The sequence below is a fragment of the Pempheris klunzingeri genome, chromosome 22 (assembly GCF_042242105.1).
Source record: "Pempheris klunzingeri isolate RE-2024b chromosome 22, fPemKlu1.hap1, whole genome shotgun sequence".
NCBI lineage: Eukaryota > Metazoa > Chordata > Actinopteri > Acropomatiformes > Pempheridae > Pempheris > Pempheris klunzingeri.
The window spans coordinates 8,124,551-8,150,647 of record NC_092033.1 but is presented as its reverse complement, the minus strand read 5'-3'; the positions used below and the strand labels follow the sequence as shown (position 1 = coordinate 8,150,647).

The window sequence follows — 26,097 nt, the reverse complement described above, 5'->3', positions numbered from 1 at the left end:
TTCCCCTCATTTCACTTTCTCTCGGTCCTGGTCTATCTGCGACTCTGAATTGCTTCTCCTGTCTGAGCTTTGCCGCAGAGCTGTGGTATGTCCTGCCTATGTGAGAGCTGAGGATCAGAGGGTTGCTGTGTGGCTCTCTGGGCTCGGCTGACTTTCCGGACTCTATTCTGAGACCAAGTTACGATCGCAACATCCATCAAATATCAATTAGGGCCTTGGTGCAAAGTCTAATAAAGTCCTATAATGCAACAACGGGTCAACAGAACAGGTACTCACTAATGGCAAGAAAAAGGGGTCAAGGTAGGGTTGGAGAGAAAGCACTTTTATATACAGCCTTATTTTCATTTTTCATCGAAATGTGGGCTCATTCTTTAAGAATCACTTATGGTTTTTCACTTATGGAGATTTGGCATTGTTTAAATTTGCATTTCCTTCCTTATAATACCTTATTTTTGTATTACTGTTCTCATTATTCTTATTTATTCTCCAAATAACTTTTGACTCATTCTTCGCTACAGTTATACGTATGTAGACATTTTACCTAACACTTCTAGCCACACAAACATACACACACGCACACACACACACACTCTCCGGTGTCTGTTGCGATTCATCTCCTGAATCCTGTCAGAGACAGCAATACTTCAGCCCATCAACCAGCAGGGCTATCAGTTACTGTTATATTTAGCCACACAGTCTTCAGTGAACAAAGTGTTATTACTCAAGGCAAGCTCTCTCTCTCTCTCTCTCTCTCTCTCTCTCTCTCTCTCTCTGTTGTGTGTAAGTAAGACAGTGACAGATCGGAAGTCAAAGAGCATCTTTTTCATATTGTGTTCGTTCAGTATTGCTGCTGCTGGAAAAAAAAAGGCACACACAATTTGCAAAATGAGGTAATTTCTTTAGTAACCAACAGTGACTTTTCCCTATTTAATCTATTTTACGAGAATATTGCACACGAGTCTGGAATTTCTGTTTATTTTTAACACGCTTTTTGAACTGCTGTAAAGTGGCAATTCAAAAATTCAACTCTCAGTTTAATTGTGAATTTTACCCAATACTGTTGCAATGTTGGTCAGTAAAAATCTCATATTTGTAATTTTAGTTCCAGTCATCGGGATGATGGCTGCAGCAGTTGTACCTTATGAATTTATGTAGCAGCAAAAATTAAGGTTGTTTACCTGCTTGCTAACCACTTCCAAACGTAACACTCATGAATGCTGGTCCTGTTCATTGATTTAACTGAACTAAGTTTACACACACACACACACACTGAATTTCTCTCTCATGCTATGATGAATCATACTAGCCCTTCAGTGGGACCTTGAACAATATTATCATTCATCAATTTAGTGTGAGCTGTCCAGTACTGTCGGAGTATTTGGTGCAAAAATGAGTCTGGTGTCAGCCTTCAGTGTTGGTAATGTACTCTGTTAATGCAAACAATGATCACTATAACTACAGGAAGCTGTTACAGTAGCCGAGGCAGAGGCCTGGTGTATATTTTAGCAGCAGTTAGCAAGCATTATAGTGACCGACGTGGTTGGTGAATTACTATAAAGACCACCGTGGCTCTTAGGAGAGCCGGAGGCCTGCTTAGCACCTTTAATCACAGATAAGCTGAGACCGTATAGCACCATTTGAACATTTGGCCTCAAACATAGCTATGGCAGCACTGATCATATCATGTGGCTCAGACTGTAAATGTTTACATTCACAGTTGCCAGCCCTCACCGCATTTATTCTTTTCAACCCTTGTAGCTTAATCATATGTTGGCAGATGTGAAGAGAGAAACGTGTGATCCTCACAAAAGCGGAAATGAGTGTACGTATGTGCACGTGTGTGAGTGTTAAATAAGCATGTGTGCTTAAGAAATCGCTCTCTCAGCATCATACACATCCTGTGAGGCACCATCAGCTCACACTAGTGGTTTGTGAGTGATGCTCTGGCCGCGACATCATGCATCACTTGTGTCTTTGTCATGCTGTTTTAACAGAAAGAGGAATGGCACATTGCTTCTGTGGTCATGATCTAAGATGCAGGAGGTGTTGCATGTGTTAGAGTAAGAGCCAGTGACGGTCTGAATACTTTAAGATACCAGATATAAGATGAGATGGGGTTTTCTGTACCAACCGAAACCTGTTGCATAAAAGATATTTTGGTTACAAAATTAACTTGATCTAAACTATCTGGATTTACCCTTAAATTCCCACACTGGTTTTATATAATCTGCTGTGAGATGAAACCTTTGCATGCCAAACACCCACATAGGACTTCAGATGCTTGTGGATTTGTAGTTGAGCCGCTTGATTTTGAAAGGGACTCTTAGTATCTGAGTTCACGACATCTTCTCAACACCCAGACATAATGCACTCAGCACAGCTTCAAATCGAGTCCAAATGAAAGCGTGTAATTTGCCAAAATTGGATTTATGAGGTTTTCACGCTGCGCCTGTGTGAAGCTGCCATGATGAATCTATTTCTACGGTGTGAAGGCTTTACACCTCCAAGTCACTCTCTATGTATAGAGCACAGCAACAGGGTGTAGAACGCTGACACAGAATTAATAGGAATCACACAGTCTTTCTAAGCATGAAAGCAAAGAGCGGTCACACTCTCAGAGTTTCCTTTGTAGTTGAATTGTTCTTTAAAAGATAAGAACGGCACTTATCTGTAATATTTGTATGCTTACAAGAGCTTTGAGGGTCCTTCTAATAACCAATAAAATAAAATAGCCTGAAAGTGGACTTTAAGGCCATCATCTGGAGTAAGTGGACATCATTTAATGCGCCTTGCTTGCAATACTGAAGCACTTTTACTGTTCTCCAGTGCCATTATATAGTAAGTCTATAGTGTCATTAGTGTTAACCTATGTACATGTTCAGCAGTTGTTAACTGCAGTAAGTGTACCAAAGCAACATCCTTGCTTGGTTGCTAGCTAGAGCTGCCACCTACCTGTAACCATTGGTGTGATCAGAGCTTCAATTAACTTATAGCTTTCCACCTTTAGAAGTCAGTTCAGTGATGCAATCCCTCCACATAAGATCTGGTGTGGGTTACCTTTCAAAGATAAAGCAGATGATATTTAATATTTTCCTTAATGTTATTTGTTATTTCTCTATACTCTCTGATATATATAGCTGAAACAGCTGGGCACTGTAGTTTTAAGCACATGTTACTCAAATGGGAGTAAAGAATTTGCTTGCTATTTTTAGCTGCAGATTAGATGTGCTACTAGGTATTCACAGGAGCAGAACAGTTGTGGGATCATCTCTAAGTATGCTACAGTGCCCAAGTTCATGAAGGAACATGTCACCCAGTGCAACAGTGTCATTAGTTTTTGGACAACAATGGAGCTCTATGGCACAGAGGAGGGAGTTATATCAAGATTTGGATGCACAGGCAATACTTATTAATCAATTAATTGTTGGCTTTGTCTTTATAATGAATTTGTTTGGGAAATATAAAATGTTACCAGACATAACGTTTAACAAATGAAAATAATTTTTCTCTTTACTTTTCATGCACAGTCTTAAAATATGGCTTTGATTCCTGAGTAAAAACTGTGGGTATGTTGTTGAGTCACAGCGTCTCTATAAAACTCAACAGTACTATCCTTAACCCACAAATTCCTCCACACCCACTTTTTATTATGTTGGACAAGTTTGTGTTTGTTTGAATCCTAAAGGTGTATTCCAGTTTTCAATTCATTCAGTTATGCCCATCAGTTCTGTAACGAAACATAAAATTCATGTTCAGTTGGGAGAGTTGTTTCTTGCATGTGAACAAGCCTGAACTGGCCATTGAGTTACTTTGGCAGATGCCAGGAGGGCAGGGTCACTTACGCTATGTCACTCATACTAACAACAATAATAATCATATTTCATCCAAATCATAGGTCTACATGGGTCACAACAACAATAACATAGCAACAACTGGATTCAGCTGTATTCTCTGGTGTTATTCCTCTTGTTTAATCTCATCCATCTGTTTTAATGTCTGTTGCTGTTTGTCCCTCCACGACCACCATCCCTCTCATCCCCTTCCCACTTCTCTCACCTCCCAGAATACATTGCTGCCTCCCTTTGACATTACATGTGTGTGTGTGTGTGTGTGTGTGTGTGTGTGTGTGTAAAACCCCTGCTCGGCCCCTACATGGCAAATGCCACATTCTGAGTGTGAGTGTGAAGTACGAGAAAGTGTGTGTGATTGTGTGTGATTCCGGGAACTCTCATCTGAGACCCAACTGAGCCAAATTTTTAAATGTCTGTTGTTGCATAATAGGTGTGTAATATAATATTTGCTTTGTGTGTCCAAACTACGGTATCGATGTTTCAGGCTTGGTGTGTGTCAATCACACTTTGTATATTTTGACAGAAACAGAACATACACACTGTGAGTATATTGTATCTGATATTCAGTAACCACTTTGTGCTCAGCTGCACTTCAGACCTGCCGTCAGAACATGTCTCAAGTCTGTCTCAAGTGACTTGTGATTAGAGTTAACTTGTCTTCATCAGTGGATGGAGTTTCCTCAGTTGTCACGGAGATGATCTGTTGACAAGCAAGTAGCACTTTTAGGACTTTTAGGCAAAACAAAGCCAATAAGTGGAGCTTGAGTTTAAGTTGTTTCTTCAAACTACAGTTTCTAAGATTGAGAAATGAATTTGATGTTTGAAAAATATTTGTACGAATAAACTTAGCTTGGCAATATGGCCACAAAAAGTCACATCATAGAAATGATAGTTGAGCTAAAAAAAACAAGACCTGAAGCACCTGCAAGGCATTCATCACAACGCATATTCATAGAAATAAAAGTTATCCCTATGGATTGCTTCTTTTTTCAGTCTGTTTCTCTCATAAATGTGTTTGCTGAATTTGCTATGAGAAAGCCAGAGCCAGCTAGCCACCTGAGAGGCACCTGAGAGGCACTTGCTTGAGGGCATTTCTATGGTCGGAATGAGGAGTGACGAATGAGGAGGAGGCAAGTGCTGCCCTTTCATTTCCCAGCTCAGCTTTATCCTGCAGGTCCTGGAATCCAACCTTTGAGCTTTTCACTCACACACCTGTGTCTCTATCCTGTTGTGCCAAGTGTGAACAGAACCTGTGTGAGACAATGTCCACACTTTGTCAACAAAATCATTGAAAAATGCTTTCCAATGGGCTCGCCTCACTAACAATGATATACTATATTACTGCCACCATCTAAGAATAGGTGTGGTTGAATAGATGGACCAACACACCCAACTACATATTCGGTTTTTTGGCCTTTCCCTCAAATCATCACTGTATTAACTCAGCCATGTTTCTGAAAAACTGACTTTTAAAAAAAGAGGTAGAAATACATGGTTATGTGGACATGCTCTAGTGTATGTGTGTATGTGTGTAAGTGTATGTGTATCTGTACTATTGTTGAAATTTACATTTTTAAAATGGATCTAAATATCCTTTCTACCCTTACACTTTTCTTTTACACTTTTCTCTGCTTTCTTTTTTTGCTTTTTCTTCAATTCTGTCTCTCTGTCTTCCTCAGACATTCCTCTGCATCGTCTTCTCTCCTTTCTCTTTATAACCCCAGTCCTCTTTCCATTTTTCTCTCTATCCCTCTTCCTCCTCTTCTTCCCCTGTCTAGGGGGGGAGCGTGTGTTTTCTTTTCATTTTGGGGGGGAAATGACAGCCGACTCGGCTTGAATCTGAAACAGCTTTTACGGGAAAAGATCCTAATTCGCTGTCCTTTCTTGTGTGTGTCTGCTGAAACGTGAAGAGATTTTTCGAAGGTTTAGAGAATGAGTGAGTGTGCGAAGATGAGTGATACCAGACGAAACTTTAGATCCCACCAGATATAAACAATTAGATTATCACACGCACACACAGACCAGTCTCTCTGCCTCCTGCTCTCTCTCTTTAACAGACCCACAATTATTGTGTCATAGACTGAAACACAGCAGATATAAAGCACATTAAAGACACACAAGTTTGTGTCTTTTCTTCAAGTTTAGTAGGATTGAAAATCTTGACTCCGACATCCATTTAAATGTTATTTTTCTACCAGCAAACATCCACGCTGGACTAATATCTTTTATGAAGACATTGTTTGTCAATGTAACTACTGATTATCCTTAAAACCTTGAGCTGACTATTACACATGCAATAAATCAGAAGTTGCAGCTTTAGGCCAGGGTGTTGTGTCACACTTTTGTTCCTCATCCACTTGTTCCACTTGTATTTGCCAAGAAAGAACAGGAAACCCCCACTCTAGTGCTGAAGCTCCCCTGCTGGGACACTATAACTCACAACACTATAACTCACGCATACACACACACACACACATACACACACACACACGGATGCACACAAATCACAAAAACACACAAGGGTAATAAATCCAAGTTCACTGTATGTCAGTCTTTTCACAGACTTTCCATGTAGCTTTGTATACACACCCTGCTCATAAAAGCACACGTAGCCATTTAATGGTTTTTCTTAGAATTCATAAAAATCCATTTATTTTCAGTCTTGCTTATCAACTGCACTTATGATGCAGCTACATTTGAGTGCAGTAGTCTGAGGTGCAGTACACTTCACTTAACTCTGTGGCTCATAGCGGTCTAGTGTACTGTGTGCTGTGCTTGGATCACAGCCAAACACATACAAAGACGCTGCCACACACATGTGGCCACACATGTGTGAAAAGCCATACACATAAAAATAGACATAAATATATACAATGTCATAAACATATACATTGCTCTAGAGGTGAGGTGCTCTGTGTGTGGTGGGGGTTTAATGCATAAAGTCTCCGTGTTAAGCAGGAGTGTAGAGTGATACCAATCTTCTTATTTAATTCTGGGAAAGAAAGCAAATATGCATATTTCCCAGAATGTAGAACTATTCCTTTAAGAGGGGAATCAAATGTGACAGAGGAAGAGTGGAAACAGATAGAAAGCACTGAAGGTGAGGAGGGAGAGATAGTGGTAAATCTTCATGTAGAAATTGGGGAAAAAAGGTATATTGACTGCAAACTGAGATGTGCACACAGAGTGTGACCTCTTGTGTTTGTTGATAAGATGGACTGCTGGCTGCTGGCCAGTATGGAGTATGTGTACATTTCTGTTAATGCCAATCGCAGGCCGATCTAAAGGTAAACACAGAACTCGGTCTATCTATCTTTTCCTCCAGCATGAGTGTTAGGTCGTGGGGTAAAATGGAGTGTGTGCATGGGAAAGACCCAGGCTGTTAATATTTCAATCTTGTATGTGGGTTTACAGGCATGTGTATGTATAAACTAGCCAGTTGATGATATGTAGTATGTGTTTGTGACCATGTGAATGGCTGTATGCCCTTGTTAGTGTGTGCAGAGGTCAACAGTCCCACTGAGATAAAAGTTTTTGTATGTGATTATCACTGTTTTCTTATGTAGGTAATGAATAATCCAAAATGAACAATGTAAAAATACAATACTTTCAAGCTGCTCTGATAAATATGTGAATATTTACAAAGGATCAAATTACAATTTGCAATTTAAAAGAATAAGAATTATTACTCAACTGTGTAGCTCCGTCCAGCTCTTTAGGGTGTTTTCGCATCTTTCAGCTGGATGATTTAAGGGCCGAACACGCACACCAAAAGCAGATGGAGGCCATGAAGTGAAAATCAGAAAGGATATGGAGCAAAGCCCGTGTTGTGCTAGTTACTACTGCTGCATATTGTTCAGTTACAGTGGCACAAACTCCAACAAAGCACATAAAAAAACAATTGCTAACATTGTAAACTGCAGAAACAGTAAGCAACATAAACATAGTCACATAATTTATGTCACACACAAGCATCAACTAAGTCTGCTCATCCCCCTTGAGGTTCACAAGCCGTTGTTACCAGCGCTTTTTTCTTGCTTTTCTTTCTTGCTTTTCGCCCTTTGGAACAAGATTAGATAGTCGGTAAAAGCTCCTCATGACTACTCTGCTGTGAATGATATAAACCACAGGCATTTTTGACAGTTTTAATAGCGAAATTAGGAAAATCGCTTCCTGCCCTCCATCTGTAGTCGGTGCCATAGCAATGCAGTGATGTGGCGTTATGTACAAACAAGCTATTATCAAAATAATGCATCAAAACAACAAAAAGCAACTAAAAATCCATTTTGGTATCAACAGGGACAGACACTAGCTACTAGCTGGTGAACACAGTGGAGCATTTAACTACTAAAGAGCCGGACAGATCCCTCAGGAGTTGGTGGAGAACAAAAATAGAGCTAAAAGAAAAGCAGATATCAGCATAAAACATGATAATATGTCAGTGTTGTGTTCACAGCTTGGTTACGTTAAGATAAGATAAGATAGATAAAATATACTTTATTTTCCCCGTGGGGAACTTTTTCCTGGACTCCGTCCAGCTGCAGTTTACAATGTAGAAAAACAACAGAATAGAAAGAACTAAAATTAAAATTAAATAAAAGTGCAGCAGCAGCATACTTCACAGAAGTAAGTATACATGTGTAGAGAAATACATACATAAGAAATGCACACACATATATACACACATACACATATATATATATACATAAGTATGTACAGTACCGCTGCAGTACGTTGCCTCCAAGTGGCCAAAAAATCACTTGTTGCCAATTCCAATGAAAACATACAGTGACAATTTAGTTAATGCAATAAAGTGATGTAGCCGCGTGAGATCATTTGTGATTTTTAAATGTGTTTAAGGAAAATAGTGGGAGCATGGCAGGAGTGATGGAGGGAAAGAACGAGTGTGGGAGGTGGGTGAGGTTCTGTGTTACCTCATTCAGTCTCTGTAGCTGATGTCCCCCTGGTGCCTGCGGTGCTCATGGGACTATTGTTGATTTCTACACAATGAGATCACACTAAAAGTGAAACAAAGGCACTCTGTTATTAATTGTCCTCTGCGTGAAACCATGAAGGCATCGACCAAGTCTAAAGGAACTGGACACCGTGTAACTGTCATATATGGTTTTGTTTTTAAAAAGCATTGAGACGAAGGAAAATGACAGCTTGAACTATACAATACATAAACCATATACTGCAGGAAATCGCACTGGCTGTATAAAACTTTGGTAAGCACGTAGCTCTAATCTCACTTGTTGTTTTTTGAAACTTACCCATGACCGGACACATAAAATGTTTCACAGCATTTGTCTGTCTACATAAGCCCGCTCTTTGAAAACATACACATCATGTTTAGGAGCCTCTGGGGACCTAAATAAAATGCCCCGAATGAGGTTTAGTCACCTTAACTGATCTATTGCATTTATGTTTGTGCCTCTGTGTGTGTGTGTGTGTGTGTGTGTGGAGGGCAGAATGTGTTGCTTGTTCATGAATAGCCATCTACCCTTTGACATCTACAGTGAAAAGAAACAGCAATGACTTATCTTAGACAAATAGTCATTTACCTCTTCACAGTGCCACGTACATGACCTGCTATTTGAAATATTAAGATAGATAGAGAAACAGAAAATAGATATACGTATTTATAGGTCGATATATACATATTTCATATTTATATGTTAATTGATAAGAATCTAAATTAAAATGGAGCATCAAATCAATACACAGTGCACCATGAAACAAACAACATATTGGTTTTATGGTTTAGGGATGGCAATGTCGGTCGGACCACCGCTATGACATTTTGTATATACATTCACAGACCATTGAGGATGACTTTGATCCCCTGTCCTTTTATCGAACACCATCATCAGGTCAAAATGGGTTTTTTTCCGAACTTCCGACATTCCCATCAACCTTAGCTGTACTTTGTGTTAAGTGCTAATCACTATTTTATTGAAACAGATAGCGAGGACGTGCATCCACTGCATGTTTGTTAAAGCAGGCGTGTCACGGGACATTGGGAGGATTCTGCCAGTGGAAAACCTCCATCTGCACGATTATACACATTCATTTCCAACAGTGGCAGTACATCAAAGTCTTGTGGTTGTCGGAAATTACACGTGTGGTTGCTGAAGTAGCTTTCATCAGAGAGGTCTTGGATCCATGTTGATCACTACCACATTGCCACAGCAATACAAACCCTTGTGGTAACCAAGGAGCCGGACTGGGATTTGTTCTGTTTTCTTAGAGCACGATAACATCGAAACACAGTAAATATCTGCAGAGGAAGTTTTTTTTCCTGTGATGACAGTATGTGAACCTCAGCTACAGTATGTTTTATAGTTCTGGTATCACCACATTTGCTATGCAGTTATTACATGAAGAATATCGTCGTGGCTTTTGTTACTATAGTAATTAACTTCCCTATATGTGTACATAGGTTAATGAATTGCAGTAGTTACGAAGGAGTGCTGTATTTTATGTGTGTAAAATGGGGTAATAAACAGATTGCTGTCATAAAGTCAAAGTCAACAAATATTTGTTCATGCATAATACATACAGTGTGGCAAAAAAGTATTTAGTCAGCCACCAATTGTGCAAGTTCTCCCACTTAAAAAGATGAGAGAGGCCTGTAATTTTCATCATAGGTATACCTCAACTATGAGAGACAAAATGAGAAAAAAAATCCAGAAAATCACATTGTCTGATTTTTAAAGAATTTATTTGCAAATCATAGTGGAAAATAAGTATTTGGTCAATAACAAAAGTTCATCTCAATACTTTGTTATATACCCTTTGTTGGCAATGACAGAGGTCAAACGTTTTCTGTAAGTCTTCACAAGGTTTTCACACACTGTTGCTGGTATTTTGGCCCATTCCTCCATGCAGATCTCCTCTAGAGCAGTGATGTTTTGGGGCGGTCGCTGGGCAACACAGACTTTCAACTCCCTCCAAAGATTTTCTATGGGGTTGAGATCTGGAGACTGGCTAGGCCACTCCAGGACCTTGAAATGCTTCTTACGAAGCCACTCCTTCGTTGCTCGGACGGTGTGTTTGGGATCATTGTCATGCTGAAAGACCCAGCCACGTTTCATCTTCAATGCCCTTGCTGATGGAAGGAGGTTTTCACTCAAAATCTCACAATACATGGCCCCATTCATTCTTTCCTTTACACAGATCAGTCGTCCTGGTCCCTTTGCAGAAAAACAGCCCCAAAGCACGATGTTTCCACCCCCATGCTTCAGTAGGTATGGTGTTCTTTGGATGCAACTCAGCATTCTTTCTCCTCCAAACACGACAAGTTGAGTTTTTACCAGAAAGTTCTATTTTGGTTTCATCTGACCATATGACATTCTCCCAATCCTCTTCTGGATTATCCAAATGCTCTCTAGCAAACTTCAGACGGGCCTGGACATGTACTGGCTTAAGCAGGGGGACACGTCTGGCACTGCAGGATTTGAGTCCCTGGCGGCGTAGTGTGTTACTGATGGTAGCCTTTGTTACGTTGGTCCCAGCTCTCTGCAGGTCATTCACTAGGTCCCCCCGTGTGGTTCTGGGATTTTTGCTCACCATTCTTGTGATCATTTTGACCCCACGGGGTGAGATCTTGCGTGGAGCCCCAGATCGAGGGGAGATTATCAGTGGTCTTGTATGTCTTCCATTTTCTAATAATTGCTCCCACAGTTGATTTCTTCACACTAAGCTGCTTACCTATTGCAGATTCAGTCTTCCCAGCCTGGTGCAGGTCTACAATTTTGTTTCTGGTGTCCTTTGACAGCTCTTTGGTCTTGGCCATAGTGGAGTTTGGAGTGTGACTGTTTGAGGTTGTGGACAGGTGTCTTTTATACTGATAACGAGTTCAAACAGGTGCCATTAATACAGGTAACGAGTGGAGGACAGAGGAGCCTCTTAAAGAAGAAGTTACAGGTCTGTGAGAGCCAGAAATCTTGCTTGTTTGTAGGTGACCAAATACTTATTTTACCGAGGAATTTACCAATTAATTCATTAAAAATCCTACAATGTGATTTCCTGGATTCTTTCCCGCCATTCTGTCTCTCATAGTTGAAGTGTACCTATGATGAAAATTACAGGCCTCTCTCATCTTTTTAAGTGGGAGAACTTGCACAATTGGTGGCTGACTTAATACTTTTTTGCCCCACTGTAATACGTTGTGACATATATTCTTTTAGAATATGTCATAATGTACCCCCACCCCACACACATATACACGTTACTTTACCTCCTCTGGGTACATTCCTATGTGTAATTTAGGCATATGTACCTTCACCTCATCACACACTCATGTCAATCCCGCTCTCAAAAAAAATTACCACTTGTTGCTTTTCCTCACAGGCACACACACTTGTGAGACGCAGACGTAACAGCTAAGTCAAGTGTAGGTTCAAGTGTATGTATACACAGAGAGAAAGAGACGCTTCATGCTTGGCTGATCACATTTCACGGGTTGAGCTCACATTTATCTATGCAAATTAGGGTACTGGAATGGCAGGTAGGGTGAGGGATTAAATGAGGGTCGGGGACAGAAATATTAGAGGAATGGAGGGGTGAGACTGAATGGGGGAAAGCACAATGAGTAAAGGGTTGAATCTGGTTATCACTAATGTTAAACCAACACTAAATCCAGAGGTTAGATTAGATTCCAGCTCGTTGTGTGTGTTATCTGGTGTGAAGGTACAATTAGAAAACTACATCTGAGTAATTATTGCATCTCCATAAAGTTAAGGGACAAAAAAAACATTCAAAATAATTCTTATAAATAAGTGTCGGCTAAGATATCCAGACTTTTAGACATGGAAATGAATCCAACGCTTTAATATAATGTTTCTCTATAAAGACTAAATGTTGAATTTGACAAAGTGTCCTTTTTACAAATACAAAAAAGTGGGAAAAAATTCTTACATACTTTACAATACTTTCCTTCCGTAAACATGCAGTTTGTTGTTGGGTGTTCATTATCTGCTCTGTTGCCCCTTTATGACTGATGAAAGAATTTTTTCATTGTGCCTTCAAAAGTGCTCAAAAATCCCCAAAATGTCTCACAAACTCACAGTAGATGTTATGAAAATCAGTCAAAGACCCCATATTTCAACAGCAGAATTCATCAGCTAACAATTTAGATTTTTTTTGTTTTGTTTTTTATACATATTTTCAATTTTTGGTAGTGCCTGTATCAGTCTGTTTCTCTAAATGTCTCTGATTTGGGATGCAGACTTGGTGCAAAACAGCAGCATTCGTGGAACTCGGGAAGTGGGAATGCCCACATACACACAAACACAGAGGAAGGAAGTGTGTGTTGTGCATGGTGATGAAGGCCGAGCAATGAAAGCCAGGAAGCCGCTGGGAGGAATGTCCTGCGATGTCACACATGGCCGAGGACTGAAAGCTTGTATGCCTGAGGGAGGTTTAAACTCCAAGCGGCTTCGGCTCATTCGAGGGAAAAACGGCATATCAGAAAAAGAGAGTGACACGGCAATGAAAACTCGTTAACGTGTCACTCTTCCATCTCAGAAGCTTTCCATCGTTTTCATTTCTCCTGTTGTCACACCACACCTCAGCCCTGAGGGCATAACTCCAAAACACAGCTGCATGGACAGGACTATGCTGCTATTTACACAATACAATATGTTCACACACACACACACACACACACACACACACACACACACACACACACACACACACACTCACACACTCACACATCCTCCTGTAGCGTGCCCCTCCCTCCCTCTTTTTGTCTTGTTTGTTTTGGATACAGGCTCTCCACTGTGACTGTAAGACAAGATCATTTTGTGGCAAACTGACTTTTTGGGTGAATGAATCATAATTACACCAAGCTACAAACGCTGTTAAGACATAGTGGTTATTATTTTACTCCAAGGATTAGATGACTCATAGAAATAAGCTATCTAACAATTTTGTTGCTGTTTTTGATGCTTCATTCATTTTTGTTTCCATACCTACAGTATGGTAAATGCACACACACACACACACACACACACGCAGGCTGCACACACATATTCAAACACATTGTGGATTTTGGATGAAAATTATAAATTGTTGCATTATTTGAATGTCAGGAGTATGTTATTTTAGGTATTAATTGCAGGATAATTCATTGATTTCTTCTCTCACTATACATGCAAGTCATGGGCATTTTAACTTCCAGCTGTTTGTTGGTGTTTTCTGACAAATGCCACTTTCATGTTTTCAGCTTGAGATTGAGATAGCTGGAGAGAAGGTGGAAAGTTCTAAATTGATATGAAAATGTACCCATAAACCTCTCCAACAGTGGCTGTTGAAAAGCTGACACAGAGCTGTACTGCATCATGTATAACAGGGAGCTAATCTGCATTGCTGACTTTAAACAAAGGAACAGCTGAGCGACTCCTGGGACAGTTAATTTAATAGAGGTTAAACTGAGAGGCACCGCTCAAACTCTAGTTTATTAATCTAGAGTGTAATTACTATCTCCTAGATTTTACCTTGTGAGGGGGAGGGGACTCTGCTGAACACATTGCTGTAAAGATGTGTCTGTGATGTAAAACGTGGAGAAATAAAAGGAGCTAAAACACAAGATTTTTTCTGTTTTGCTCATAGAATGTGGTCTTAGTGAAAACTGGAGTCAGTGGGGCAGTAGTGTGTATGTGTGTGTGTGTGTGTGTGTGTGTGTGTGTGTGTGTGTGTGTGTGTGTGTGTGTTGCTTTTCTCCACAACTGTATATCCAATCTTCCACACACTCGGCAGGCGTGTAGAATGTCTTGGGCACATTCAGCAGATCTTGACCCCTCCAACACGGCAGCCTGTCTACCTCAGATGTGTGTCCATCTTGGGAACCCTTTACCCGATGGACTTCACACTTAGTGGTTGTATAGTTGAAGACCAAAGGGTGGGCAGTGTGGAAGCAATCGGATGAACGGCACTCAACAACGCTGGGAGCAGCACTTCCGGGGCAGAGCAATCAGCCCGCTATGAATGGGCAGGCACTTCGAATGCCCACGCCCCAAACGGACGCTGGACGAGTTTTGAATTAAGATAAGATAAGAGAGACTTTATTTATCCCACACCGGGGATATTCACTTCTTACAGCAGCAGAGAGTCAAGAGACAGAAAAAGTGCAGAAACAAAGTGTCAGAAACAGAAGTAGTGCAAGAACAAAGGATATAACAAATATAAAAAATAAATACAAATTCATTATTAGCAATATATTTTATTAGGGTTACATAATAAGCCTATAAAAACCAGACATGGTGATAATAATACAGTAGTGAGATATGATGTGCCAGGTAATCACAGTTAAGCAATCAAGCATTTCACATCCTCTGGGGTGTCTTGATTGATACTTCTGCACTTTAACCATTTGCAGGTTAGCGAACCCCTTTTGTCAACGTGGTGGAATGCAGCACTGCCGCATTGTTGTGAAGACAACTGATAAACTCCAGCTTCACGAGAACTGAGGGCTGGTTTGAGGATATTTCAAGCACATTTTTTAGTGCACCGTTTCATTTCACTTGGTAATGAGTTGTGCTGAGCAGTGAGAAGACACTGTGTTCAGAGACGATGTTCCAGGACATCAACAGCATTGCAACATTATTGCTATTATGGTATATTCAAATGATTGGCAGAAGTTTTCTCAGCAACAGGTTTCCAACATTTGTGATGATCTAGTTCACAGAGTGCGTACTCATGTCTTTTATGACAGGTTAAGCACCACAAAGAAACACAAGGAATCCCAGCTATGGCTGCTGTATTCGTCCTCACAAAGACTCTTTGACATCCGTCCGTCCACTTTCCAAACATGCCTTCTCTGTAATAAAAGCTTCAAGCTAACACCGAACAATGAGCTGTATATTTTTACAACTCCACAAATCAGCCTGGAGGGGACCGAGGTCTTTTTCCATGGCACTGTGTAAAGTACATGTGTAGTTCCTATTATAATCGCAGGGTGTATGATTTGGTTTATGTGTGTGTGTGTGTGTGTGCCTGCATTGAGAAGTGATGGTAAATAATAGAATAGTATGTGGATAAAAAAAGCTTTACAGTATGTGCAGAGATCCTGTAAGGCTTTGATTCAAACAGCTGCAAGAAGGAACAATAAAACATATCTGAGACTCATTTACTGGAAAAAAAAAAAAAGAAAAGCACTGGGAGTTGGGTGAAAAGATCAGTATCATTGAACAGAGAGGTTGTTCCAAGAAGTGTTTAGCCAAGCTAAGCACAAAGACTGTAAACAGGGCCAAGGACGGGAAAGTGACATTCAGACCCTGAAAACGATACCAAAAAGTCATAAAATGTTGCAAAGAATTCAAAATTATACAAAAAAAAAGTACTTTACTTTACATTACTGCTCACTCTTTCTGTTGGAAAAACATTACATTTACATACATGAAATCCAAACATGAAGAAAAGCTGCAGTACACTGAAGCTATCAGTACAATTGTTAATATTATAATGACATATTCATTATAATTAGAGTCATAGGCAGTGTCCTTGACCTGAGCCTGACCGAGCTGTACATCTAAAAGATTTAAATTTGCTACGATGCAGTGAGGAAACTTTGGGCTGTACATGCTTGTCATTCCTGCTTGTCAACACTGAAGTTAACTGAAGTCACCACTTCAGAAGCAGCAGCCTCCAAACAGTAAGAACATTTCTGTTTACGAGCGTGTGTGCAATGTTGCCATGACAGCATATAGTGTGTTTAAGAACACACTGATGGTGCACACACTATTGGCATGTGATGCCCACCCATACACACCTGGCTAACACACACAACGCACACATCTGGCACACATTTCTTCAAGGGTATTTAGCATTCCAATTGGTGCTATAACAGTATGCAACACACGTCAACCTCTTGTGCAAGAGACTCTTTCAGCATGGCTGACGTCAGAGGAGAACCAGGTGTTTACGGGCTCCTCTTCACACAACACACACACACACGCAGACACACACACACACACACACACACACGTACACCACTACTGACCAGCACCTGTAGCCATTGTCCAAATCTTCCTTGTGATATTGAACTTTTACTTACCACGGTATCAATTTGTTAAATAAGTACATTCTATCACAAAGCCCAAATGCATGCTGTAAAAGGATAATTCAAGTTTGTTACAACTTGGCTCTTATTTTCATAGTTTTGACCATCATTTCTATCAGATATTATGCCATCAGACCTGACAGGGCAAAACACACATCAGTTGGACAGATTGCCAGATTACCTAAAACCATTTATTTGTGATAAAAACAGAAAGCGAACAATTTTGTTTTACCCTTCAAATGCTGTAAGTTCAGAGTAGTTTCAGGTTTGTTTGAAACATGTATAATTGTCTAACTTCAAGTGCTCCCCTCAGGTTTGGAAAAAAAACGCAATAACAAAACAAAAAAAAAACAGAATTGTCTTTGGAAAGCAAAACCACAATTTGTCCAAATGTCCTAGTTAGTAAGTAGAAGTCATAGTTTTTTTTTCTTTCCTGTCAGTGTGGCACGTATTATAGTGACGTAAGCTTCATGATATCATATTGGTAAAATCTGTCAGTTGGAAATGTGATCCTTTGTGAGGTTTCTGTCGGGTGTCCCTGCAGGCCTGGAGCGGCCAGCTGGCTGAGTCACTGATATGGGAAACTCTGTTACACCATGTGGTTATGGTCAGGAATGCAGAGACTCAACTGATATCAAATCACTGCCACTCTTTCCTGCTCCCAGATGGCTGATGGAAGGCCAAATGCAAACACACACACTCACAGAAACACACAAATGTACACTCATGTGGTGAAACATAGCAGGTACTCTGTATCAGTATGTGTTATGCCGAATAATTGCTTTTTTCTATGCTTTTGGGAGACATTGTGTGGCATTGTGTGTGGCTCTGTGTGAAGGTGGGTGTCTCATCTCCGGAAGGGGGGGCAAAGGTCACTGAGGTCGTTTAGGATATTTATTTTCCCAGTGCTCCTATCTCTTACACACACACACACACACACACACACAAATCCCTATACATTTTTTGTATAAATAGCAGAGGTGGGACCAAGTCATTGTTTTGCAAGTCACAAGTAAGTCTCAAGTCTTTGCCCTCGAGTCCCAAGTCAAGTCCTGAGTCAAGACAGGCAAGTCTCAAGTCAAGTCCCAAGTCCTACCATTTGAGTTTCAAGTCCTTTCGAGTCCTTTTAACAACAGAGAAATAATATTTACACAGATCATGTATGCTACAACATCTGTATTTATTCAAACCTTTTTTAACAAGAACATTGTTCAAACACATTTGAAAGAAACAAATGCAAATGTAATTTGCACAAAAAGTGCTGACATTGTATTTCCATAGCATACTGCACTATAACTAGTTGCACAGCAGTTTCTGTCCTGTATTGTATTGATCTCACATCATATTGCAAAACAGTTTTCACCTTCAACTAGACAGGCCCTTTTACTTTACTTAACATAAATCTAGCCTTAACCTTTTCTTAGCCCTATAAGCTAGTGTTAGCTTAACTTACCGTTCTTTGTGCAGCTTCAAATGTCGAACAAAGTTGGAAGTTGTTGTGTCTCCGTCCATAATCTTCGACCCGCATGTTTTACATACTGCGATTCGTTTTTTGTTGACCACCTCGTAGTTTTTGTACCCAAACGAAACTATCTTTGGTATAATTTTTGCCATTGGTGCGCTGCTTTATCCGCTTCATTGATTGTCCTGTAATTTGATTGGTTGGATGCTGTCGGATCAAAACAACATGGATTTAATTTGATTGGATGTCGTGCCGACAGCGCGCTTGCTCAGGTACACACGCGCGCACACACACACACACACACACACACACACAGATATAGATATATAGCGGTCCATGTCAACATACTTTTTAATCTTTGGGTTTGGGGAAAGTAGCAAGTCTTTTCAAGTCAAAAGGGTCAAGTCCAAGTGAAGTCACGAGTTACTGATGTTAAAGTCCAAGTCGAGTTGCAAGTCTCTTTAGATTTTGTCAAGTCGAGTCTAAAGTCATCAAATTCATGACTCGAGTCTGACTCGAGTCCAAGTCATGTGACTCGAGTCCACACCTCTGATAAATAGTTAGTAAAGAAATATTTTGAAAAGGAAAATGAATTGAGTGAAATAAAGATGAATAGAAGTTACATACATATATCTGAGGCAGCTGTGGCTCAGAGGTAGAGCAGGTCGTCCATCGATCGGTGGTTCGATGAATGTGTGTGACAGAATAGTCTCCTCCAACTTAGATTCCTCCTGTGTGAGTGGGTGAATGAGGATGTAATGTGAAAGTGCTTTGAGTAGTCAAAATGACTGGAAAGGCGCTATAAAATTTACCATTTATATTCATTGTGCAGCAGAATGGCCCTTTATATTGTCATATATTGCACATATCAATCTGTAAAGTCAGTAAGTAAAATGCCCTTTGAAATATAGTGGAGTAGAACTATATAGCAGCAGAAAATAGCAGGAACATGAGTGAATGTATTAAGTTACTTTCCATACTCAACTGTTCTGATGCATACAGTGTGTTTCTGTCGGATTTTTCTAAAAACACTAGTGCCCAAATATGCATTTGTCCTATTCCTTGTACCAGTCATACATTTGACCCAAACATGCTTCAAAACATGAATTTGAACTGGATGTGTACAGCACACATGTTAATACTTTTATACTTGTGAGGAGCCTCATAATGACAAAACGCATTCCCAAGGCCCAAATCCTCACCCTCACAATTACGTGCCCCTCATGTATCCCTCACACTCACCCTAAATGTACCCTACAGCTGAATCTAACTATAAGTCTCTCAACATGCCTTCACTGTTTGAAAATGCCCTCTCTCCCAAGGCCTAAAACTTAAATTGGGTCTCTCTCACACACACACACACACATACACACACACACACACACACTAACGGATTTCTGTCTACATCCTGCCCAGCAATTACTGAGGCGTCCGCCCTGCTGCGTAACAGCTTGCCCTCCATAGGATAATAGGAGGATGACACTTTGATGGTCACAGGCAGACAGAGAGGACAAGATGAGCAGCACATAAACTGTTGTAAGAAGAAAACAGAGAAAGCATAGTTAAAAGAACGGTGGTCAAAAGACAGGAATATATTTCTAATTAAATTTCATATTTTGTTTTAATTCATTTTATTTGTAGTGTGGTTTTGATATTGATGTCATGTTTTCCCATCTTTCCAGCAACAATTGTTGAAGATACAATGCTAGGTTGAGGAATATTTTTTGTAGTAGCGTGGGAAATCATCATTGGGCCTGTATGTTTTGTGTGCAATACACACAAATTCCTACTAGCTATTTTGTCTCCAGTCTGTTAAAATCCTTTCAATAGGTTTAGTTTTGGCTTATCTGTGCAGAACGCAGAAAACGGAGGCAAGAAGAAAGTAATGGTTTATGTGATAGTAAATAGGAGCGGAAAAGAGGCAAAACAGCAAGAAGGGAATGATCAAAAAGACTGAAGAGGTGTGTTAAAATGACATATGTGTTCACTCAGTTGTGACCCAGAGGACACAGCATGGAACAGGCTTGTTAGAGAGACTCACAACAACGTGACCTATAACCTCTGGATTTTATGCATTTACTTGCTCACCCAATTACTGTGGAAAACCTTTTCCAGCCAAAACCTGAAGATCAGCATCATCCTCAGATTATGTAGCATTAGCTTGAATTAATAAGGACGCAAAGGCACACTAACACACACATGGTTCTAAGCTTGTTTTCTCATAGCAGCTTTACCAATTACAGGTCAGTCAGCAGGACGATAGTTAGCTCTGAGGTAGAGTTCAAGGGTCAGTTGCTCTTGAGTTGTCAACCTACTGCATAGAAAGTGTGTATGTGCCTATGTGCCTCCTCCCTTTTCCTTTCCATGTCAAAGTTCACCTAATAAGTGTTTTGACTCTAACTAAGCTTGTGCGCAGTTTTGTGCATGTGTTGAGTTTTGTCCACTGTTTATTTGTCTCTAAACATAATGAGTCTATTCACTGACATGCCCACCACCCCCACCTATCATCTGCACACAAATAACCTCAAACGCAGCATTTCAGACGCTGACCCATGTCCCCCTGTACAAACAAACACAAACATGTCAAGAGGTGATGCTTGTCTGTCACGTAGTGGTCAGTTAAATCCTGGATGATGTTTTCAGCTTTTGATACTGAAGGTATGACAGATTTTTTGAAGTTGATGGTTTCACAACAGGCAAATTCTTCTGTATTTCTACCATTAAGGCACCTAAAAGAATTTATAAATAAAGAAAAAACATTTAGGACTGTTTGCCCTTGAAATTGTTTTGCTCTGAAGCAACATTAGCGAACAGTTTCCTATTAACACATCCAGCAGACACGGAGCAACATTAGCATTTATCTATTTGGTTTTTCATTGAATGTAAGTCCAATATTCATTACAATTTTTACCTCTGTTTTGGTCTCCACCACCTTCTGATAAAATGTCTGACTCTTTAGCTCTTAGTGTCCAATTTTTTTCACCAACTAACTAACTTTAACTTTGTCTGCAGTTTGGAGCTGGGAAGAATGTTTTTTTTTTTAAACCTTTTGGGTGAGAACAGCTGTCTGCTGTGGCTGGAAACAGCACTAAGAGAGTGGTGAGGCTGCAGCAAAACAATAAAGTTATGGGGTGTAAAACCAAAACAATGAGCGTAAAGATGTTAAAACAAACCATAGATCTGTGGGTTTGTCACTAGTGACATCTTTCACATTATACATACTGAACTGACAACTGACCATGAAAATTTTGATTAGTGCCACTTTAAAGTTACAACCGTTAGGATTTCATTCCTGGTTTGTTTAGCAGCACCTATGGTTGCTGAGGGCAGCAAACATGTCAAGATCATCCAGGTCATCTGTCAGAATGCAACAGAAGAGGAGTAACTGGTCTAAATGCAGCCAAACAAGCCATGGCCTGACAAGATTCATGACATTGTTTTAATGATAATGTTATAATGTGAGATGCACACATGCACCAGCTTATGTTTTCTGCATTACATCTAGTACATATGTGCTTGTGCAATGAAAACGACCAGACATAAATAACATAAATATGGGATTTGATATAATAATGGCAATCTCAACGATTACTCACTGAAATGGGATGCTTTATGTAAAAAGTTTTCTCTCTAGCCCACTCCTAGTTGTAGGCAAACACTGAGGCATGAGGCAAAATCATTCGGGTAAGTAATAACTCAGACACTGTTCTTCTGCCAGTAAGCCAGCAAGAGAAAACACAACTCATCTCTTTGTCACTGCTTCTCCCTCTCCATCATGCTGACTCCTCTTCTTTGTGTCACTATCTGCTTCTCCTCATCTGCTTTTCTGCTCTCTTCCTACTCCCTCGGCCTAAATAGCAGTTACATAAAAACCAAACAGGAATATGATGCCTGTAGGCAGACACAGCCTTGGAAAAATGCAGATGAAAAAAAAACCAGGCAAGCAATGAGACAGACCGACAGAGAGGCAGACGGACAGTAAAAATAAGATACTAAAACAAAACCAGAGCTCCACTCCTAGTTGGGCTTCCCTTTCCATTTGCTGTTATGGCAGCCAATAGGAGTCCAGGGGAGGAGCACTTCCTGTGAAGTTGAGGGGGGCCTCCCATGTGGTCTGGTGTGTGTTTCTCTATGTGTATGTTTATATGCAGTGTGCAGAGTTAATATGGGCAGTTTTATATTGGTGGCACAAGTGTATATCTGTGCAACATATTCATGTGGAGTGTGTGTCTCATACAGGTATGTGTATTATGTATGCACTGTATATGTGTGCAGGGCTGGTGTGTCTGGGTGTGGGTGTGTGTACATTTATGATATGGCCCTGCACCCAAGGTTGTGGATCAGTGAATTTCAGGAATGGTTTTACAAGGTTTTACAAGGACTCTGAATTCTAGGAAAATTTTACTACATAAATGCCGCACATCCACAAAAACCAGTAGGAAAAGAGAACCTCTGTGTACAGAGACACATTTTACCTAGTCAGCTCGGTACTGTGCAGAGGGTTATGTAATATTATCAGTAGTAGTCACTTTTGTCACAGGTGGCCTTACAGTAGATACAGAAGATTGTTGGTTGCCAAGCTAGCGGTCAGTCAGTCCACCGCTTTGGTCCAGACTGAAAAAGAACTTTTAAGTGGACTTCTCAAAGAATGTACCCTAAAGACTGCGGTGACCTTTTGACCTTTCCTGTAGATCCACCGTGAGGTTGACTTTCCAATACTGTGTTTATGTGCAACAAATGACATTCCCATCAGCCACAAATGTACTTTATGTTCAGTGCTACACGTTAGCACACCAGCACTCTGAGCTAAGATGGAGAATACGGTAAACATGCATCTGCATTGTCATTGTGGGCATTTAGCTCAAAGCAATGCTGTGTATTTGCTCAGTCTCACAGGCCCATTAACATGCCTGTTGATTCTTTGTCAAGTTCAATATCAGAGTCCTCCCTCAGACCACATTTCAAAAATAGGACATCGGACTTCCTCGTGCCACCCTTTTTTAAATTATTATTACCGTATGATATTTCCACGATGAATATTCTTGTCACCTTAGTGTGGACTTAATTGACTCTTGCAGCATTTTAACCTTCAGAAATGAGCAATGAAAAAACATTTTACAGTAGTTTTATAGACTGCTGAGTCCTCAGAGAGAAACTTTAAAATCTGCTGGAGACCATATGTCTGGCCCATATCAAGTAAGCCCAGGATATCATCAAGACACTAATGCTGCTTAATAAAGAAGGCAGCTGTGGAATGATTAGAAAAAGAAGCCGTAATTGATGGTTTTTCCTAGCAGACAAGCAAAGAAAAAAAAATACATTCTCTCATTCCTCAAAAGCAAAAACTGAGCCAAACCTGGACATTCATGATAGAGCAGCGCTGAGACCAACTGGTTGTAATTCACAGCTTCTGAGGATAAATGTGAGTAGCCCTGCTGACCTCCTGCAAACTACTTCTCCAGACTGCCCCTGTAAATAAGGACGTATCCCTCCCCAACCCGTCCAGGGAAACAAACGGTAACATAGCAATTTATTACCATATTTAATTAATCAATCTATGTGCAGATTAAGCCTGATAAAAGCACAGTCTGTACATTTAGACATTACACTAAGTGAACACACATGGCCTGTAAAACTATATGTAGGCCATTCCAGTGTTTTGATTGTGGTGTGTGTGTGTGTGTGTGTGTGTGTGTGTGTGTGTGTGTGTGTGTGTGTGTATTTTGGCGGCATGCCGGAGGCTGATGTTGATAAAGTGTGACCACATGAGTCCCCAATGGAGAAAAAGATGGAAACTGGCCAGTACATATACATACTTTTTCTCTTACTCTCCCCCTGTCTCTATTTCTGTCTTTTTTATATCACCCCTTCATATCCCTCTCTCTTTCTCCCTCTTTTCACCCTGTTTCTCTCTTTTCCCTGCCCACTTCTCTCTCACACACGCTCAGAAAAACATGCAAAAGACCATGGTACATGTATTCGTAGTGTTTTGACAGTCTTTCAGTTCTAGGAATTGCTTCATACTTTCTTGGAGATTAACCCAGTCTGGATCAAACTGTGCTGTAACACAGGCTGCATGGGGGATGAAATCATTTCTAGCACAATGATGTATATCACATGTGTGCTAGTTTGACGGGGCTCACAGCATCAGGGCAGGTTAACAGTGTCCACGGAAAGATGCTTAATTAGATTTCAAATGATGAGGATTAGTAAACAGTTGGATAATTAGGAGGTTATTCAAAAATACACCCAAAACATACTTTTCCTCTTATGCAGAGAGCCAGCTTGTTTTGGTTCTGGTTTGTGGCACTCAAAGAGTCCAAAGCACACATCTAAAAATGTCAATGTCAACAGTTATGATAAGCAATAGACCTCATAGGAACACTGTCAATGAAAGCTATTTGTTACCCAAGAGCACCTGCCAAAGCGCTGTCTCCACGCAGAAGGAAGTCTGCCAGTGCTGATGTGCGAGAGGGAAGTGGGTGTAAACAAACAGGCTTAGCTGCTCGGTGGTTTTATGGTGCTGTTGGTCATCGCAGTTGTTTCCATAAGCTGGCATTGTCAGAGCACAGGAGAAACCAAGAGCATGTGATCCCAGACCCGATGAACACTCACATGCGCTGCATTGTTGTCCCAAGTTCCTTGAGTATGTGTTTAGCACCTGGAAATATGTTGACTTGTAAGGGTTCAGGACATGTCAAATGAAGCTGGCACAAAAGTAGTTGTGTTGAGAGGGAAAAATATAGAATCAAATTTTGCTTCTCTTCGTACCTGGCCATGCCCTGTATGAAGTGGGTGTGATTGTCAGATTGTTGCTTTTGGAAAGTCACAAAAACTGTTGCATGCAGCCCACCAATTCTGACATTGGAAAGATATGAGGAGGGGGCGTTTCAGACGCTGTTCGATGATCTAAAAAGCACCTAACTGGAAACATATTGACGCTTTTGGATTGCTCTAGCATGTCACATTTTTGTACCATAGTAGCAAAATACAGTGTTTATACACAGTCTAAAAAACACTTAGTAGACCGTTTTTGGTTGTTTTTTTTACACCCCAAATCAGAAAGCGGCCAAGTTCACTTAATTGTGAGGCTTTTTGTTATAATTTCAGGTCAATTAATTGTTAAAACACAATTTCCTTTTACTGAGTGTGGGGCTGCAGTAGACACCAGTGCATGGGACTTAACACGGTACCATATAAAAACAGACAGCACACACAGAGAAGCTGCAGAGCTGAACAATTACTGTACATGTTCAGTTTGACACTGAACATTGTGTTTGTTTTGGAGCAGTAAAGCACATTACAGCATGGTGAGGTCATTCAGCAATACGTTCCCCCAGTGTGCACATGATTGACTTTATATACAGTATGTGATCTATGTCTTCCTTAAAGACATCTCTGTTTCTGTGCAGCCAAAAGACAAACAGACTGCACCGATTCAAACTGCACTGACACACCCTCGGGTAAAACGATCCATTTGTGGACAGAATTCTTTAATCTATAGCGCAGTGTTAAGTAATCCAATATGTGAACCTGCAGTCCATGTGCTATAGAAGAACAGAAATCCGATCTAGAAACGTTGGCCCCTGACATGTTTTATGAGTCATATATCAAGCCTCCATGTAATGATGTTAAAGGATTCCTTTAACACACACACACACACACACACACTCATTACCTCTTTTTTGATGAAGTTGTCCTTTCTATTCCTTCCT

General features: G+C 40.4%; 2 protein-coding genes across 2 annotated transcripts in view; one reads left to right on the top strand and one right to left on the bottom strand.

Annotated features, from left to right (window-relative positions):
* LOC139221584 (proline-rich protein 5-like) overlaps positions 1–26,097 on the bottom strand; it is a 255,194-nt gene that overhangs the window by 130,110 nt on the left and 98,987 nt on the right. The window lies entirely within an intron of this gene.
* The window catches only part of LOC139221585 (ninjurin-2-like), a 28,714-nt gene that overhangs the window by 310 nt on the left and 2,307 nt on the right, over positions 1–26,097 (top strand). The gene's annotated exons all lie outside the window — the stretch shown is intronic.